At 38.3% G+C, this 19,936-nt stretch overlaps 1 protein-coding gene and 2 long non-coding RNA genes across 4 annotated transcripts in view; all 3 read left to right on the forward strand.

Annotated features, from left to right (window-relative positions):
* adamts6 (ADAM metallopeptidase with thrombospondin type 1 motif, 6) overlaps positions 1 to 19,936 on the forward strand; it is a 351,012-nt gene that overhangs the window by 235,948 nt on the left and 95,128 nt on the right. The window lies entirely within an intron of this gene.
* LOC113653008 lies at positions 102 to 1,286 on the forward strand. The gene is made up of 3 exons (XR_007138757.1): positions 102 to 412; positions 503 to 888; positions 1,181 to 1,286. It is a non-coding gene; the product is annotated as an uncharacterized LOC113653008 (long non-coding RNA).
* On the forward strand, positions 15,691 to 16,284 carry LOC113653007. The gene is made up of 3 exons (XR_003443002.2): positions 15,691 to 15,824; positions 15,990 to 16,078; positions 16,166 to 16,284. It is a non-coding gene; the product is annotated as an uncharacterized LOC113653007 (long non-coding RNA).

Genomic DNA, 19,936 nt, shown 5'->3' on the forward strand with positions numbered 1-19,936 from the left:
ACAGGAGCTAGCGTCTTATCCATCTCGCAGCCATTTGTAGCTTCCTGTTTACGCGACATCACCCGCCGATGACGTCACATCCCAACGCCTATTGTTCAGATTACACACGTGGTTCAGAGCGCGGTCACGCAGAGGGCGTTCCCATAGCGTTTCAACGCAGCATCTCGTTCCTCAGGAACCTAGAGACTTTTATTATCGTGTGAATAATCACATATACTAATAAAGCTAAAAAAAAAAGTACAACAAAGGAACAATAAAAGATTATGATTAGAAATACTGTTTAGCCTTCAAAATAATGCTAACATGATTTATGACTCAAACAGAACCAGCCCTATTTGTACCCAATTCCTGGAGGGTTAAAACCTGGATTGGCTTTGTTTTTCCAAGGAGTAGTTCCTTTAGGATCCAAGGGGTATGCTCTCAAAATACTGCACACAAAAACCTTCACTTTTTAATTTTATTTATTGTCTTTAAAAGACTGAAACTTACATATCTTTTTCAGCTTTGAAATAAATCAAAAGGTTGGGCCACATGAACATGATGAAAACATCTTCCAGTTCAAGACTGACCTATCAAGTGTGGTCTATAATAACTACCATAATGGTGAATGGGAGCAACAAATATACAAGGAGGATACCATATTTGTTGAAGGGGAAGCCTTTGATATCTTTATGCTTACTAAACAAGGAAAATATGAGGTGGGAAGGAAAATGTGTGGAGAAACAGTGATGATGTCAATAACATGATATTAAATCTTTTCTTTTACCTGTTTAGGTATTTGTAAATGGACGTCAGTTAAGTAAGTTTACAGAAAAGAGATCAATAAGTGATGTGTCCATAATTGAAATCACTGGAAACGTCTTCATGAACACTTTTGCCATTATTCAGGTAAGTCATTGTCATATAGTCAAACAAATAATTGTCTTCTGTGAAATAACTTTGCTGTTATGTTTGCAAAAAATTTTTTTTTTTGAAATATACATGACATATTGTAAGAATATCATATGATTAAAATGTAATCAAATTAATATAATTACAATTCAAACATTGAATGTAACAAATTCTAATAATAATAATAATAAAATATTATCTACTCTAAGTATAAGATTCTCATATATTAGCAATTAAAGACTATTTTATTCAATAATTAATAACACTTTTTCCTTTTTTTCCCTGTCAGGTGGATTACACTAATCTGATCCTTGACATTGCAGCCCTTATGTGAGGATATCACCAGGCTACATCATTCTTTCATTTACTGGTTTGTGCAAGTGACTTAGTGATGGAGATGTTTAATGGTCACACAAGTGTTAATAAAACTCTTTACTTCTAACTGTTGAGTTGTGTTTGTATAAATAAATTTGTCTTGGTTTGTGTTAATCTGAATTAATGTGTCTGGGATGCTGGACAAACAGATATCAGTAAGTCATTTTAAAAAAATAATAAAGTAACTGAAGTATAGGTTCAATAAGACTGTTTGGGAAATTTACTTAAGATATGAAAATATTAACAGGTATAAAAATGTGTTATAAATCATGAAAATTTATATTAGTAATAACTGACTCACTCTTCTTTTTGGAAATATATGAGATAAATATAGGCTTACATTTTTAAGCTAATATTATTAATACATTTGACAAACAAAATCAAAGAAAGTTCAAAAGAGTTCATTCAGATGAAATAGCAACCTAATTTTTTGGTAAATTTGCAGGACCAAAAATCCTATATCTAATATTCTAATATCTAATCATTTAAACTGTTTATTAATTAAAATTATTTAAAAAATCTGTATGAGTTTGAAACTTTCTTTTAAATTGTGTAACATTATAAAGCACATATTTACAGCACCACAACATCAAAGGTCAGTTTGTTTCTGATTGAAAATGTTTCTTTTTTTACTACTAATTTGCTTCCTTTGTTGTACTCCACTGTTATATATTTCTTTAGCTGTACCTGTTCTTTTTCATACTTGTTTTTCTGTCATCTATGCAAGCTCCCTGATGACAGAAAGAGTTTCAATACCTTTTAATTTTATGTGAACATATCGCTAAAATTTGTTTTATAAATCATATTGTCACATCAACAGTGGAAATGGTATCGAACTACACTACCAAAATTATTAAGTGGCCTGGATACGTGGTTGCTAAGGACTACAAAACTCAGCACCAGAGACCGTCATGTTCACCTTTAGCATCTTACTGATCATACACACTGGTTCAAAATTACTGCTCTACCCAGGATACTGATGAACTTAGAATCTTTTATTAATAATTAGAATGATCTACTAGGGTTGAAATACAGAAAGTATCAGGACTCAGGCCAGACATTTGTTGATGTTCTGTGTTCACGTGTCTGCCCCGCCCTTGTCTCTTCCTCCCCAACTCTGCACACCTGTTCCTCATGTCTAATTGTCTTGTCTATTTAACTGTGCCACGTTGCCTTGAGCAGCACGGAATCCTCTGTTGTTATTTGTCTGATATTGTCTAGTCTTGTCTCTAGTCTGTGTCCCTGTTTTATGTTTTTTGTTTATTTTATGCTATCCTGCATTTGGGTCTATTTTATCACTGCGTCACTGACAGAAAGTCAGTGTTAATGTAATGCAAAGTATTTTAAGATTTATTGGCCATATCACTACTACAACCCAGGATTAAAAGCCTAGATTAAAACCTTGGGGTTATGTTTTTGCAAGTGTACAATCAAATTAAATTTATTTGGATAGTGCTTTTAACAATTCCCATTGTCTCAAAGCAGCTTTACAAAAGTATGGAAACATAAGAGAGAAAAAGACAATAAATATCTATCTATCTATCTATCTATCTATCTATCTATCTATCTATCTATCTATCTAGATAGATAGATAGATAGATAGATGGATGATTTTCACATAATTTTGAAGCAAAAACTCTAGGCTACAAGATCCAGTTCTCATAAGTCCTGTAACCCTAACCAATGTTCTGTATGTGTTTTATGGCCTTATTCAAGTGATTTATAATGTTTCATTTTTCACTAACCATACATAAACATTGTTTTCTCAAAAACACAATCATGTACATACATGCTGCTCACATATTATTGTAGTCCAGTTTGTGCTGATTACTTTAGTGTGATATTTAGAGATATTAGACTTTAGCCATTTATATATGTATAAGCAACTGGAAAAAGCACAAATTTCAGGGTATGACACAACTTCTCCAGGCCCTAAAAATACCCTCAGACCTCAGAGGGTTAACCTGATGTTTATGGAAAATATGTCTAAGGGGTAAAGGTAGGTAATAATAACAAAGGGCCCAGGACAGAGCCCTGGGGTACACAAGTGGTAACGGAAACTAATGAAGAGGTGAATGATTTTAGTTGAATAAACTGTGTGCGATCAGAGAGATATGAATGAAACCATTTCAAAGGGAAATTGTGTCAAAAGCTGCACTCAGATCAAGCAGCAGGAGGATGGACAGTAAACCAGAATCAGCTTCCATACGCAAATCATTTGTCATTTTTAATAGGGAATACCTATACCAACCTAATGCTGGACCAACATACCACCATCCCAAGGAACATGGAAGGAATTGATATTTGCTTTGTGTAGCCGGTCTTATGCTAACCGCTGCTACTCTTATCTGCATTGTGTTCAAGGAAGGCTCAGGACGCTTTCACTCAGTTCACCAAGACCATTAACAGTCTTGCCCTCCAATCAACACTCCTGTGGATTAATATCAATAGAGAAAATAAATAACTCGTGGGCACCTCGTGAATATGCATTCCTCTCTCCAGCATATGCAATGCAGACTCATATGTAACAGTTGAACAAAACACATTAACATTCATACAAAAACAATAGAAAATATTAAGAGAGATTAAGGAAGAAATACCTGTGGATTAATATCAATAGAGAAAATAAATCACTCGTGGGCACCTTGTGACAATGCATTCCTGTATAACACAACACATGTTAGCTGGCTAACAACCACGTTAACACTGCATACAAACGGTCCGCACGATAAATTCTCACATTCGAAATCCACTTGTACATAAAACATATAACAGAATGTCTCATAATCTCACAACTGTTTACAAACTAAAATCAAGTCGATTTCTACACTTAATAAGCTTAATTATCTTATTAATTGAAGAGCTCACACAAACGCCTACCTCTCTCCAGCATATGCAATGCAGACTGAAGAGGTGCGCATGCTCAATGGAAAATGCCTTTCTCATAAACCCAAGAGTCTCAAAATAAAAGTCTCTAAACAGCAAACACTAAAATGAATACTTAATACCCAAAGAAGGAAAACAAAAATAATACAGTAATAAGGATTTTTGTGAAAAAAGGAAATAATGTATTACATTTATAACTTGTTACATTTGCCCAGATTCTCCACTGGTGTCCAACAAGGCTCAGCATGTGATATTCTTCTTTTCTCTCTTGGCAAAGTTATGTCTGCACAATGGTTCTCTAAATTTCATGCTCTTGTGTTGGTATCTATAATATCAGAAGGACTCAATCGTGTTTGTCGTCAAACAGGCCATGCAGGTGCTTGTTCAGTATTTTGTCATTATGAGACCAGACTACTGTAACTTTTTGCTGGCAGATCTTTCTTTGAGTGCAGTTTGTTCCCTACAAATGACCCATAATATGGCTATGTGACTTATTTTCAACCTGCCTAAGTTCTCTATACCACCCTACTGCTGTACTCCTCCACTGGCTTCTGGTAGCTGCTTGCATCAGATTCAAAACACTGATGCTTGCCTACAAAGCCAAAACAAGACCAGCTCCCTCTTTTCCCTCTTGCAAAAAAGGTGTGCAGAAAAACAGTGAAGATCGAGACAGACGTCCATTACTAGTTCCTGGGTGTCTCCTGGTTTAAACTCAGAATGGCCTGCGAGATGAAGCTTCTCCTCATTCTCTCTGTGTTTGCTTTCAATGAGCGGAAGCGTTTCCCTGAACGCAACAAAGAAAAGAGTCCATTGTTGGGATCGCTGAGGTCCTTTACAATTTTCCTGGCCCTGGTCTGGCACTGCGTTCTGTAGATGTCCTGCAGGTCAGGGAGCTCAGTGTGGATGGTGCGTTCAGCTGACCGCACCACCCTCTGGAGGGCTTGCCAATCCTGCATGCCTTCTTCACCATGGTGTTGATGTGACAGGATCAAGACAGGTCCTGTGTGATGTGAACACCCAGGTACCGGAAAATGTCCACTCTCTCCACTGGGGTCCTGTTGATGCGGCAGGTATGACCGCTCTTGCTTCATGCTGAGGTTCACTATCAACTCCTTAGTCTTGCTAAGGTTCAGGAGAAGATTGTTCTCCTGGCACCATCTCTCCAGGTTTGTAGTCTCCTGTAGGTAGGCTGTCTCATCATTGTTGGAGATCAGGCCCACCAACTTGATGATGGTGGTGGAGTTGGAAGTGGCCACACAGTCATATGTGTACAGTGAGTACAGCAGGGGGCTCAGAACACAACCCTGGAGGGCTCCAGTGCTGAGGGTGAGGGTGTGTTTGCCCACCCTTACGGCTTGTGGTCTGTCTGCCAGGAAGTTGGAGATCCATTGACACAGTGGCAGGCTGAGTCCCAGGACCTCCAACTTGGAGTTGAGCGTGGAGGGAATTATGGTGTTGAATTCTGAACTGTAGTCCACAAAGAGCATTTTTCTATAATTCCCTTTTCTGCAGTCCAGGTGGCTCATCGTAGTGTGGAGACGCAATGGCATCCTCTTTACACTGCACCTCGCACCCTGAGAGGTACCAGCACTGCTCCACTGTCCCCACCATCTCTCAGTGTAAGAGGTAGGTATACAACAAGACTCTTATCTGTTCTATCAGCGAGGTGGTGGAATGAACGAATAAAGCCCTACATCTTCCATAAACCTTTACCCATTTGAGGATATAATTTTGCCAAGAGAGTGAGTATATAGGTAGAAATGGATAGGACCGAATACTGAACCATGTGAACCAGTAGAGAGTCTGTGAGGAGCAGATGTTGCTCCCCTCCCTCTTACCCTATATGAGCAACCTTCCAGGAAGGAAGTAAACCATTCCCATGCTGATCCACCAATTCCAAGACTCCTGAGGGTGGACAAAAGAGTCTTGTGGTTGACCCTAATTCTGTGTTAAGTTTGTTTATTTTTAATTTCTACAAAGTTTTAAGCATTTAGTATAATAAATTTTGTGACAATTTTGTGGGAGTACAATTCAAAATATAGCTCAGTTAGAGATTGTAAAAGCTCTCTCCCATCTCATAATTTCTTTACCCTCCTGACATCTGGCAGGAGGTACAGCAGCATTCGGAATACCACCAGAAGACTCAAAAATAGTTTCTTTCATGTCTCCGTCAGATTAATTAACACTCTTCTACCACCCAGTGCTTACCTGTGCTAGTCAAACACAACCCAATGTGACTCAAATAAGACTGCACACTATCATATTACAAAGCTGCATCAGACACTTTTCAGATTGGAATTTATTTTGCTGCCAGTAATACTGTTATACTTTTTGCTACTACACTACACAATAGTCCACCATGTCCTGTGAATTTAATGTTCCATCCTGTATATCTATTATCCTGTATTCTACTAGTAAAACTTCCTCTCACCCCCTTGCTCTTACCCACCGCAACCTTCACTCTGTCTCTCCTTCTTCTGTAGCTTCTGGCACTCTTTCTTCCCTTCCTGATCCTGAGTCTTTTTCCTCACTACCCTTGGACTCAGCCACAGATACTTTCCTCTCATCTCTTTCCTCAACTATGGACTTCCTCTGCCATATGTTCACTAAACCCAAGAAAACTTCTTGTTCTGCTCCTTGGCTTTCAGATGTGCTGCACAACAATCGAAGAGAGCTAAGATCATCATAGAGAAAGTGGAAGAAATCACAACTTGATGCTGATCTTGATTTTTACCGTACACTCCTGGCCAAGTTCTCTTCAGATGTGACTTCTGCCAAGACTTCCTTCTACAAGGAAAAGCTTTAAGCTTCCTCACTTGACCCTCTGAAGCTCCACATCATCATCTCTTCTCTACTCAAAACCCCAGCTCCACCTTCTTCATCCTCCCTGACTGCAGAAGACTTTGCTTCTTTTAGACCAGGAGAAGATTGAGGAAATCTACCGGAACTTCACTTCTGCCCTGACTGCACCTACATCTCACAGTCTGGATTCCCTACTCCTTGATTGTCGCATTTCTCAACTGTAGCAGCACTATCATCAATAGATCAATAGCATCTGGTCAGGTACCAACTACTTTCAAGAGAGCAAGGGTTATTCCCATCCTAAAGAAACCTGCTCTGGATCCATCAGACATCAGTAACTACAGACTGGTATCACTTCTCTCGTTTCTTTCAAAAATTCTTGAATGCATTGTCTATAATCAACTTTTTGTCTATCTCTCACAGAACAACCTCCAAGATCCAAACAGTCTGACTTTAAAGCAGCTCACTCTACAGATACAGCCCTTTTGGATGTCTCTGAGAAACTACATGTTGCTAGATCAGCCAAACTGTCATCCGTCCTTATCCTCCTTGACCTTTCAGCAGCGTTTGATACGGTCAACCACAAGACTCTCTTATCCACCCTCAGGAGTCTTGGGATTTGTGGATCAGCTTGGGAATGGTTTGCTTCCTACCTGGAAGGACGCTCATATCAGGTAACATAAAGGGGAGTGACATCTGCTCCATGCAGACTCTCCACTGGCGTCCCACAGGGCTCAGTACTTGGTCCTCTTCTTTCTAACTGTACTGTATACTCACTCTCTTGATCCAGAATGCAGCTGCATGGCTTGTTTTCAACCTGCCAATGTCCTCTTACCTCAAATCCCTCATCAATCACCCCCAGATCTACCAGCACTGCTGGGTGGTGGAATGAACTTCCCCTAGGACAGCTGAGTCACTGGCTATTTTCCAACGGCAGTTGAAGACCTACTTATTCAGGAAACACTTCAACTAGCACTTCTTTCCTTATCTTTTGCGATGTAACCTAGTGAACCAGCATTAATGTATCCATTAACATTCCATCATTCCAATGTATACAAGCTAGATAAAGGACTGACAAGAAAAATCCACTTGACCTATCTGAGTTACTATACTATATCTTGACCTGTATCTGCATTAATTTATGGACTGTGCCCCTACCACATGATTGGCTGATCAGATAACTGCATAACTGAAGCTGGAACAACTTGGCATCAGCACACAACTCTGCAATTGGACTCTGGACTTCCTTACGAACAGATCACAGTCTGTTCGTCTGAACACTGTCACCTCCTCCAGTCTTCACCATCAGCACTGGGGTCCCTCAGGGATGTGTCTTGTCTCCACTACTGTACTCCCTTTTCACCCATGACTGCATACCTGTCCATACCTCAAACAGGATTATAAAGTTCGCAGACGACACCACAGTGGTAGGCCTGATTGAAGGTAACAACGAGACGGCTTACAGTAGCATGGTGTGAGGACAATAACCTGAAACTAAACAAGTCTGTGGATTTCAGACTTGCTGGCAATCACACTCATCCTCCAATTTACATCAACAGCATGTACCCAGCTTCAAGTTCCTTGAAATACACATCTCTGAGGACCTCACCTGGTCTCTGAACTCCTCCATCCTAAAACAGATGCCTTTATTATCGCCACATATACCTTACAGCACAGTGGAATTCTTTTCTTCACTTACCCCAACTGAGGAGGTTGGGGTCAGAGTGCAGGGGCAGCTATGATACAGCGCCCCTGGAGCAGGGAGGGTTGAAGGGTCAAGGGCCTTGCTCAAAGCTTGGCTGTGCTGGGCCTTGAACCCCGATCCTCCAATCACCAACCCAGAGCCTTCAACCATCCGATCAACAACCCTTAACAAGTTGAGCCACCACTGCCCCATAGCGCCTATATTTTCTGAGGAGACTTAAAAAGTCTCTTTTACCGCTGTACCATTGAGAGTATCCTCAAAAGCTGCATCTCAGTGTGGTACAGCAGATGCACAGCTTCAGACGGTAAAGCCCTTCAAAGGGTGAAAACCGCCCAACAGATCATCGGTACTAAACTACCCACCTTGGAAGACATTTTCAAAAAACGCTGTTTGCAAAGGGTGAGGGGCATCATCAAAGATCCCTCTCACCCAAACCCCGGACTGTTTACACTTCTCCCATCGGGCAGACTCTACCGTTGTCTCAGAGCCAGAACAAATACACTGGAAAAATAGCTTCTTTCCTGTGGCTGTTTCTGCACTGAACAGCTGATATGGTGTTAAAGATCACCACTGTACTGTCACTTTTCTTGTGAGTTTTGCACTATTTTGCACCACTTTAAAATCAGGCATCCTTGCACCACCCAAAAACTATCATTACACAAAACTCATTATTCGAATGTAGAGTTCCTTGGAGCTCAATGCTGTGTCTGTCTTTTACTTAATATTTTGTTAATAAATGATGCTAATCAAGTGCTTTCCCAAGCATCTGTATTTTTGCAGAATGCATTTCTGATGAATTGAGATTAAATACCTATAAATATCTGTCATACCTATGGCCAGACAGAGTTTCTAAAAGACAAGAGTCTAAAAAACTTCATTGATCTTATGCAATGTGCCAATGCAAATCATGTTAAAACTTCCACAAAGCCTGTAGCATTGGAGATACTTTCTTTCATTAAAACAGATCTACAGTCTTTATTAAACCTAGTAAAATTCCATAGGTTGTAGAATTAGCAGTCTTAGCCATGCCAGTTTTAAATCCTATCAGACTCAGAATTATCATCTGCATCAGAACAAGAAACTCTTCACTACATATTAGTTGTACTCACAAGAATTGCTTTTCACTTTGTCATTTTTCAACATCACATAGTACATCAAAACATACAATACAACAACAATCCAACAAACAATTATGGATTAGATAGGCATCATAAGTATAACAGCATTTATGAATACATAGACATTGTGAGAACATTTTGATTCCCTAGATCTAGATAACACTTAAAACTAATTAAAACATAATGATCATAGTCAAATAAGTGTCAGTCAAATAAAGACTATTTTGACTATGTACTACTACTGAATAATTCCACCAGTATATTATATTATTATTGTAATTAAAACCCTAATTGTAAAGCATGTGAAAAGTCTGAGAGAAAAGGGTGGATCATCTTCCACGATTATTTGCTTTAATTGGTAGAGAATTCCTCAGGTGATCGAGCAGGCTATAAATATCTGACAATCTACAGATAAAATTCAGGAGGTTTTTTTTGGAGTCTGACACTGACTAAAACCAAAAACTTTTACAGTCACCTTTACTGAGCCAATTTTATTGTGAGACGCAATACACCAGGTGAGCCAACTCTAGCTATTTATGTTATAACTGGTACTAATAGTATCATTATGTGATTGATCTTAATATGAAACCTCTAGTAGTGCTAATTATAACAATTTATTTTTCTTGTATTTTTACCAGCTATGGAGGCCAAAGTCATTGAAATGGCAGCACTAGGAAGGGCTTTGCACCCTGGCATGTTGTACGACTGCCGCAGCGATTCTATCATTCCAGGTATATTCTATATACAAGTGTTGCTTTACTGCTACATAATGGCAACCTCCATTGACTGCATCTTAATACACGTGTAAATGTTAAGTTTCAACATTAAAACATTAAAATAGCCCAGAAAAAAAAAAAAAAAAGATTGCCTGTGTGAGCAAAGTTAATGAGCATCAATGATCAATACTGTTCTTTAGACATATTAATGTAATTAATTAATTAATTAATTATTGGAAACCTCTAGCTATGCAAGAGATTTCAATCATATATTCTTAAGGAACATCATTACATTTTTATCATTATTTTTCTTTTTTCAAACTTAAGTAAGATTCTATTGATTAATATCAATGAGCAAGGCTTTGAAATTAGAATAAGAAGCTAGAAGAGCATGGATTGTCAGAGAAAGGGATGTTTTCAGGGATAGAAAATCAGACCCATGTGCAGGCATAAAACATAAAAGTGGGGTTTATTTATTAAATATCAAAAGGCTGGAAACACTAAGAACACAGAAACAATTAAAAACACCAAGTCACAAAACCAGAACAAAAGAAAATCACAGAAAACAAAACAGACACAGAGACAAAACCAGCAAAAACCAAACACAAGACAACAGGATTAAATAAATAGGGAGGGTAATTACTGAAACACAAGGGACAGGTTTGCAAAAGCACATGGCACAAGACAAAGCCTGCCAGAATGTCCCCCTAGTGTCCAGGAAGGGAATTGTCGAAGCCTGACACTGTTTGGTGATTACAGTTATTATACTGATTTTCTTGATGAATGTATTTGACTGTCCTAAAAAATTTCTTTGGTGTATAGCTGTCTGAAAGCTAGATAAATTAGTTCAGGATTGATGAGATGAATGACAAGATTGTTTAACAGTAGATTGTACCTTTAAAGTGATTATTAAAATAATCAGGATTTATTTTTTTAAATATAAACAGAAAGTAATGTTATATATTGATGTACTCATCATCCTCTTAATTTGGCCCTGTTGGTATTCATGGGATTTAAACTTTACTTTTTTCATTTATCCCCATAAAACCAATGTTTAGTTATTTTTATTTATGTTGGTTTATTATGCAGGTGTGTACACAGTTCTTCAATATTTTATTTTACATCTGACGTTATTTATTTGTGGATTCACTGAAACAAGTATGACAGAAGTATCATTTGCAGTCTCTTACTTATTTCAGGTATTTCTCTATGGGATAACGAAACAATAAAGAATGGTGTGGTTTCCTCTCGTCAGCCCAAGACAGATCTAAAGTTCACTGCTTCTGACTCTCTCAGTGAGAAAGCTAAACTCCTAGATGTGAGCGCCTCCCTTTCAGCTAGCATCTTGGGTGGTTTAGTGGATGTTGGAGGCTCAGCCAGGTTCTTACGTGATAACAAATCCTCAGCGCGTCAGAGCCGGGTTTCTCTGCAGTACAGCCAAACAACAAGATATGAAGAGTTTACGATGGACCGAAATATCACCTTCCACAACATAATCGAAGATCAAACTGCCACACATGTTGTTACTGCTGTACTGTATGGAGCTCAGGCTTTCATGGTGTTTGATCTAATAGCCAATGAGAATGAAGACAAAGAAGAAATTGAGGGAAACTTAAATATAATGGTCAAAAATATTCCTTTTATTGATATTGAGGGAGCTGGAGGTCTAAAAATGAGTGATGGTGAAAGAAAAATGTCTGACAAGATCAGCTGTACCTTTTATGGTGACTATGAACTTGAGCAAAACCCCACAACATACATAGAGGCCCTGCAGCTGTACAAGGAGCTGCCATCTCTGCTGAGGAAGAGGGAAAATGATGCAGTACCAGTGAAGGTTTGGCTTTATCCCCTTGCACATTTGAGTAAAAAAGCAGCTTCCTTAGTCAGAGAAATTCCCAGGATGCTGATCACTAAAACAGAATCCTTACTGGAGGACCTGGGAAATGCAGAGATTCAATGCAATGATCTAATTACAAACACAACAATAAACGATTTCCAGGATGTGAGACGAAGGCTGAAGACATTTCAGGATTTTCTAGGAGTCTACAAGATGATGTTTCTTAAATCGCTGCGTAGGCTCATTCCTGCTATTCGGGGTGGAAAGGTGCAGGAGCAGGCCTTAACAGAAATCATAGCCATTCATCAGAAGTCTCCGTTTACAGCTGAGAAGCTTAATCACTGGCTTGAGAACAATCAGAGTGAATTACATCTGCTTAATCTCTATACCCAACAACTGAGCGGTGTCCCTGTTCTTAAAATACTCAGCCCTGATAAGCAGCATTCTCATAGATCCCAGTGTTGATAGTGTGGTGTGCTTCTGCTTCACTTCTCTGAAATATGAAGACCCATATTTGTCAATTCTAACAAAATTTTTAAAAGTAGATGAGTTTGAAAACCTGATAACAGTTTCAGAGCCAGCTGAGCAATTGTGGTTCCAACGTCCTGAATTAAATGAGAAGATGAAACACAGCTTTTTTCTCTTCAGGAGTTTCTTCCAAGCTAATAAAGATGAAACACAAATGAGGTTTGTCATTGTGTCAGTCTCCGATCCCTCCAATCCTGGAATCTCTATCCGTCTTTATAAAAAAGGGAAAATGGTGGACAGTGCATTTCAACCTGTGTCCAAACCCCCTGCACCCAAGGTAAACATTCAGGACAGAAATATAATCCTGAAGCTGCAGAAGTCCCCAACCGGATCAACAGAGCGGTTTAGAGTGGAGTACAGAACAACACAGGTCTCTGATTCCGAAGCTGATGTGGAAAAATGGGAAGTCACAGATACTCCAGATGTTCAGGAGAACTTTACACTGACTGACGTTAAGCCTGCAAACCAATACTGGGTCCGCTACAGAGCTATTAGTGAAGTTGGAGTGAGTGAAACCAGTGATTCTGTCCTCTTCTTTCGGCAAGGAAAATTAAAGTTTTCTGTGGGCCAGACTTGGGTCAGTTAAGTTTTTTTTTTTTACAATTTCTATTCATGCATGTACGATTTTTGACCATTCGTCATTTAGAGTTTAGCTGAAAATGTACATATTTGTCTGTAAAATGCACATTTGTTTTTCTACAGAACTGGGAACGTTATTCCATTATTACTGAACTAAGGACCCAAATGATGGGTAATTTGGCAACTTCAAAGTGGAGTCTCTCAAACATCCAATCAGAGGTTATAAGTTTATCAAACAACCCTGTGAGTAACAATATTTATAGTTAGGATCAACAGTGCAATAAACATTATCCCCTCTGTGTTGATTGAACAATTAAAATAATTACCATTAGAGGTCCCTGAGTTTAAATCTCATAGGCCTCAAAGGGCATCTGCCAAATGCCATAAATGTAAATGCAGTGTGAAAAGAAAAGCATTTCTTACTTTTCATAGAGCAACATATTTGTGATGAAGCGTCATAAGGCAGAGGATCCATTTGCAGGTTTTATTAAGTGTTTGTAGTACAACAGGCAAGTGTCAACGTAGGCAAACACAACAACGCAGAGTAGACAGAAATCATAATCAATATAACAGACAAAGGGTCGGGGCAGGCGGCAGAGTATCTTAGAACAGAGATACAAACAAAGTTATAACCAGAAAGTACAAGACAGAAAAACTCTCAGAATGATAGCCGAGGCAAATCGAGACTTCGCACAGAAGTCAAGTACAAGTTCGTTTATATAGGAAGTGGCTGATTGGGAACTGGTGGCGGTGCAATCAGTCCCCGTGATGGATTAAGGGAAGTGTAATCCAGAAGTTATTAATACTCGGGAGAATGTACCCTGTGGTGGCGAACGGTGGACGACACAGGTGCCTCATTCATGACAATATTGCTGCTTTTCTAGAACGTTTGTGTTCTAGAATGGAGCCTTTATATAGATTGAAACTGCCCATATATGTCATATCCATTCATCATGGGTTTATGGCTTCTAATTGTTCATTGCTTACTCACCACAGAAACTTCCCTGTCATACTGAAGTTCCTAGAGGGATGAAAATAGGAATGGCTTTGTGCATCCAAGGGGTTCTTTTTGAAACGGATAGACCGTAAGTATACATGACCCATGCTCTCTCTCTCAGACACACAAACAAACACACACACACGAGTCAAGAAGCTTTTATTGTCATTTCAACCTTAAATAGCTGACGCAGTACAGTGAAATGAAGGACCATGGTGCTCCATAGAACACAGAGCTAAGGACTGAAAGCAAGTTGTTACAGCCACATCAAGTGCAACATGTGCAAATAGTGCAAGACAAAAGACAGTGCAGACAGACAATGCAAAACTCACTGAATGTAATGAACACATTGTGCAAGTATAGAGTTATAAATGTTGTGCAAAAGAGAGATGGGACATAGAATAATAGGCACAGAGATAGGATTAGAGCAATCAGTGTCGTGGTTTTATTTTTCTTTAGGTTACTAATGCAATTTTAGTGCAGCAGAAAGTCAGTGTAAAGGAGAAAAATGAATAGTTCCTTCCTTTAAGGGGTTGATTGGGTGCTTGGGCAGAAATTCAGGCTTTCTGCTCTTCTGCTTGAGGGTGAATGCTCCAGCGATGCTCCTGATTGGCCCGTGCTTTTCGGCGGAAGTTTCTCCCGCCCCGTTTCACTCTCACTCCCTGCGGTGCTGGCCATGATGCTGAAGTTTCAGAGATCGCGCTTAGCACCGCTGGCCAAGGTGCTGAACCGCTGCCTTTTACACTCTCTCTCTTCTTGGCTGCCGATGAAGAGGGCAAAGAGCGGTTTTCCTCCAAGAATTTGCTACGGTGCACGTGCTGCCACCACAATACTGTATATACACTTCTATTAGAGCTACAATTTGGTGAGTTATTGAAATTTGGTGTGCAAAGAATGTGCAAAAAAGCAATTCAAAGAATTGTGGTGTAAATGTCCGTGATAGAGGGAAGAGAGACTCCAATAATCTTCTCAGCTGTCTACACTATCTTGCGATCCGAGATGGTGCAATTTCCGAACCAGACAGTGATGCAGCTGCTCAGGATGCTCTCGATGATCCCTCTGTATAATGCAGTCAGGATTGCGTGGGTTTAAATGGCGTGGGTTTTGTTTCGGTAAGTCATGTTGTCAAAGTCTCCAGTTACTTTCTAGTGGATAGATTTACACTGTACAGGGTTTTGGTACAGTGTAAGGTACAGTGCTTTTAAACAACTGTAATAAAAAATAAAATAAAAATAGACATCTTATGGATAATTTTGTTAATAAGTATTTATACTTTTCATCTCTCCAGAACTGGAGTGCATCTTCCTTTGGTAAAGAACAACATTCTGGCATCCCACAGTGGGAGCTTTCTAACATCCAGTCAGATATCAAATATCCTCTCTGTAAACCTGTAAGTAACATGCACTTCAAAATAAGTTTTTATTATCGTGTAAATAATCACATATATTAATAAAGCTAAAAAGAAAAAAGTACAACAAAGGAACAATAAAAGATTATGATTAGAAATACTGTTTAGCCTTCACAATAATGCTAACATGATTTATGACTCAAACAGAAACAGCCCTATTTGTACCCAATTCCTGGAGGGTTAAAACCTGGATTGGCTTTGTTTTTCCAAGGAGTAGTTCCTTTAGGATCCAAGGGGTATGCTCTCAAAATACTGCACACAAAAACCTTCACTTTTTTTTATTTATAGTCTTTAAAAGACTGAAACTTACATATCTATTTCAGCTTTGAAATAAATCAAAAGGTTGGGCCACATGAACATGATGAAAACATCTTCCAGTTCAAGACTGACCTATCAAGTGTGGTCTATAATAACTACCATAATGGTGCATGGGAGCAAAAAATATACAAGGTATATTTGATATCTTCATGCTTACTACACAAGGAAAATATGAGGTGGGAAGGAAAATGTGTGGAGAAACAGTTTAATTAAATGATGTCAATAACATGACATTAAATCTTTTCTTTTACCTGTTTAGGTATTTGTAAATGGATGTTGGATAAGTAAGTTTAAAGAACAGATATCAATAAGAAATGTGTCCATAATTGAAATCACTGGAAATGTCTTCATGAACACATTTGCCATTATTCAGGTAAGTCATTGTCATATAGTCAAACAAATAATTGTCTTCTGTGAAATAACTTTGCTGTAATGTTTGCAAAAAAATATATATTTTGAAATATACATGAAATACTGTAAGAATCATATGATTAAAATGTAATCAAATTAATATAATTACAATTCAAACATTGAATATAACACATTCTAATACTACTACTACTACTACTAATAATAATAAAGTATTTTCTACTCTAAGTATAACATTCTCATATATTAGCAATTAAAGACTATTTTATTCAATAATTAATAAGACTTTTTTCCCTGTCAGGTAGATTACACTAATCTGACCCTTGACATTTCAGCCCTTATGTGAGGATATCACCAGGCTACATCATTCTTTCATTTACTGGTTTGTGCAAGTGACTTAGTGATGGAGATGTTTAATGGTCACACAAGTGTTAATAAAACTCTTTACTTCTAACTGTTGAGTTGTGTTTGTATAAATAAATTTGTCTTGGTTTATGTTAATCTGAATTAATGTGTCTGGGATGCTGGACAAACAGATATCAGTAAATAATTTTTAAAATATTAAAGTACATTCATAAAATAATGGAAGCAATATTAATCAAGTAACATTATATCTATTATAAACTTATAAAAAATTTATATTTTTCTGAAAAAGTTTGAAGTATAGGTTCAATAAGACTGTTTGGGAAATTTACTTAAGATATGAAAATATAAAAAAGGTATAAAAATGTATCAAAAATTTACATTAGTAATAACTGACTCATTCTACACAAATTTTTGTAAATTTGCAGGACCAAAAATCTTATATCTAATATTCTAATATTTAATAATTTACACTGTTTATTAATTGTATATTAATTGTAACAATATAAAGCACATATTTACAGCACCACAACATCAAAGGTCAGTTTGTTTCTGATTGAAAATGTTTCTTTTTTTACTACTAATTTGCTTCCTTTGTTGTACTCCACTGTTATATATTTCTTTAGCTGTACCTGTTCTTTTTCATACTTGTTTTTCTGTCATCTATGCAAGCTCCCTGAAAAATGACAGAAAAAGTTTCAATACCTTTTAATTTTATGTGAACATATCGCTAAAATTTGTTTTATAAATCATATTGTCACATCAACAGTGGAAATGGTATCGAACTACACTACCAAAATTATTAAGTGGCCTGGATACGTGGTTGCTAAGGACTACAAAACTCAGCACTAGAGACAGTCATGTTCACTTTTAGCATCTTACTGATCATACACACTGGTTCAAAATTACTGCTCTACCCAGGATACTGATGAACTTAGAATCTTTTATTAATAATTAGAATGATCTACTAGGGTTGAAATGCAGAAAGTGTCAGGACTCAGCCCAGACTTTGGCCATGTGCCTTTGTTGATGTTCTGTGTTCACGTGTCTGCCCCGCCCTTGTCTCTTCCTCCCCGCCTCTGCACACCTGTTCCTCATGTCTAATTGTCTTGTCTATTTAACTGTGCCACGTTGCCTTGAGCAGCACGGAATCCTCTGTTGTTATTTGTCTAGTCTGAGTATCTGTTTTATGTTTTTAGTTATCAAAACCTGTTTATTTTATGCTATCCTGCATTTGGGTCTATTTTATCCCTGTGTCGCTGAGAGAAAGTCAGTGTTAATGTAATGCAAAGTATTTTAAGTTTTAAAAAATTATTGGCCATATCACTACTACAACCCAGCATTAAAAGCCTAGATTAAAACCTTCGGGTTATGCTTTTAAGTGTACAATCAAATTAAATTTATTTGGTTAGTGCTTTTTACAATTCCCATTGTCTCAAAGCAGCTTTACAAAAGTACGGAAACATGAGAGAAAAAAGAATATATATATATATATATACATATATATATATATATATATGAATAAAAAATAAGAATAAGTAAATGAATGTATACAATTAAAGTTTCAAAATTCTAATTAGACTAAACTTTAATTACTTACATCAAAATATAAATTTAAGATGCTATATATCTATCCTTAATTAGTAAGCCCGAGGCAACGGTGACAAAGAAAAACTCCCTGAGATGATATGAGGAAGAAACTTTGAGAGGAACCAGGCTCAGAAATGAACCCATCCTCATTTTGGTGACACTGGACACTGTAGGGATGTAGTAGCCTAGTGGTTCAGTACAGACCTGATTGCTGATAATCCCTGATCAATCCCTGGCAGGGTGACCACCGGGAGACAAGACTCCAATCAGGGGTTGAACATCAGGATTGAGGAGGTAGCTCCGTAAGAAGTGATGATCAGGCTAGGAACTCGGAACACTGGGAGCACAGGAGTAGAATATATAGCTTGAGAGAGAGTATAAAATGTAAATTATGTGTGAAGTGCAGACAGGGACACCAGCAAGACTAGCTACTACAGCATAACCAGAAGGCTAGACAGACTTTTGTTGCCATTTCAACCATATATAGCTGTTGCAGTACACAGTGAAATGAGACAACATTTCTTCAGGACCATGCTGCTACATAAAACAAAGACAGAGCTAAGGACTTAGTAAGTTAGTCCTAGCCAAATAAAGTTCATCTGTGCAACCTGGTGCAAACAGTGCAGGAGACATACTAGACAATGCAGGACGAAAGACAGTGCAAACAAAAAATACAAGACATCACAAAAGACAGTACACTTAAACATTGCTGACCAGTTTAAATACTGTGTTCAAACAATATTGCATGTGCAAAAATACTTGAATGAACACAGTATTATAGCAGCAGTTACATGAAGTATTGTGCAAAACAAGCAATCAACAATGTGACACAGCATATGCAAAGAGCAGAAACAGTTCTTCCTCATCACATTTTGCTCATCTTGAGACCCACCATGGCCGTGTCATCGGCGAACTTGCTGCACAGTCGTGAGTAAGCAGAGTGTACAGCAGTGGACTGAGCACACAGCCCTGAGGGGCTCCAGTGCTCAGTGTGGTGGTGCTGGAGATGCTGTTCCCGATCCAGACTGACTGAGGTCCCCCAGTGTGGAAATCCAGGATCCAGTTGCAGAGGGAGGTGTTCAGTCCCAGCAGGCTCAGCTTCCCAATCAGGTGCTGAGGGATGATTGTGTTGAATGCTGAACTAAAGTCTATGAACAGCATTCGTACGGAAGTGGCTTTATTGTCCAGGTGGGTGAGGGCTGAATGAAGGGCCGTGGCAATGGCATCAAACTATAGGGGGTACAGTGAGGGTGGTAACTTGCTCTTGATGGGTGTGAGTGCAACGGCATGATAGTCATTGAGGCAGGACACTGTATTCTTCTTTGGAACAGGGGTGATGGTGGTTGTCTTGAGGCATGTAGGAACAACAGTGCTGCTTAGGGAAATGTTAAAGATGTGTAGTGGAAATGAGTGTTTATATATAATTTCATAGTAAATTCTATGTGTCAGACTAG

Source organism: Tachysurus fulvidraco, chromosome 20, assembly GCF_022655615.1.
Source record: "Tachysurus fulvidraco isolate hzauxx_2018 chromosome 20, HZAU_PFXX_2.0, whole genome shotgun sequence".
NCBI classification, from domain to species: Eukaryota; Metazoa; Chordata; class Actinopteri; order Siluriformes; family Bagridae; genus Tachysurus; species Tachysurus fulvidraco.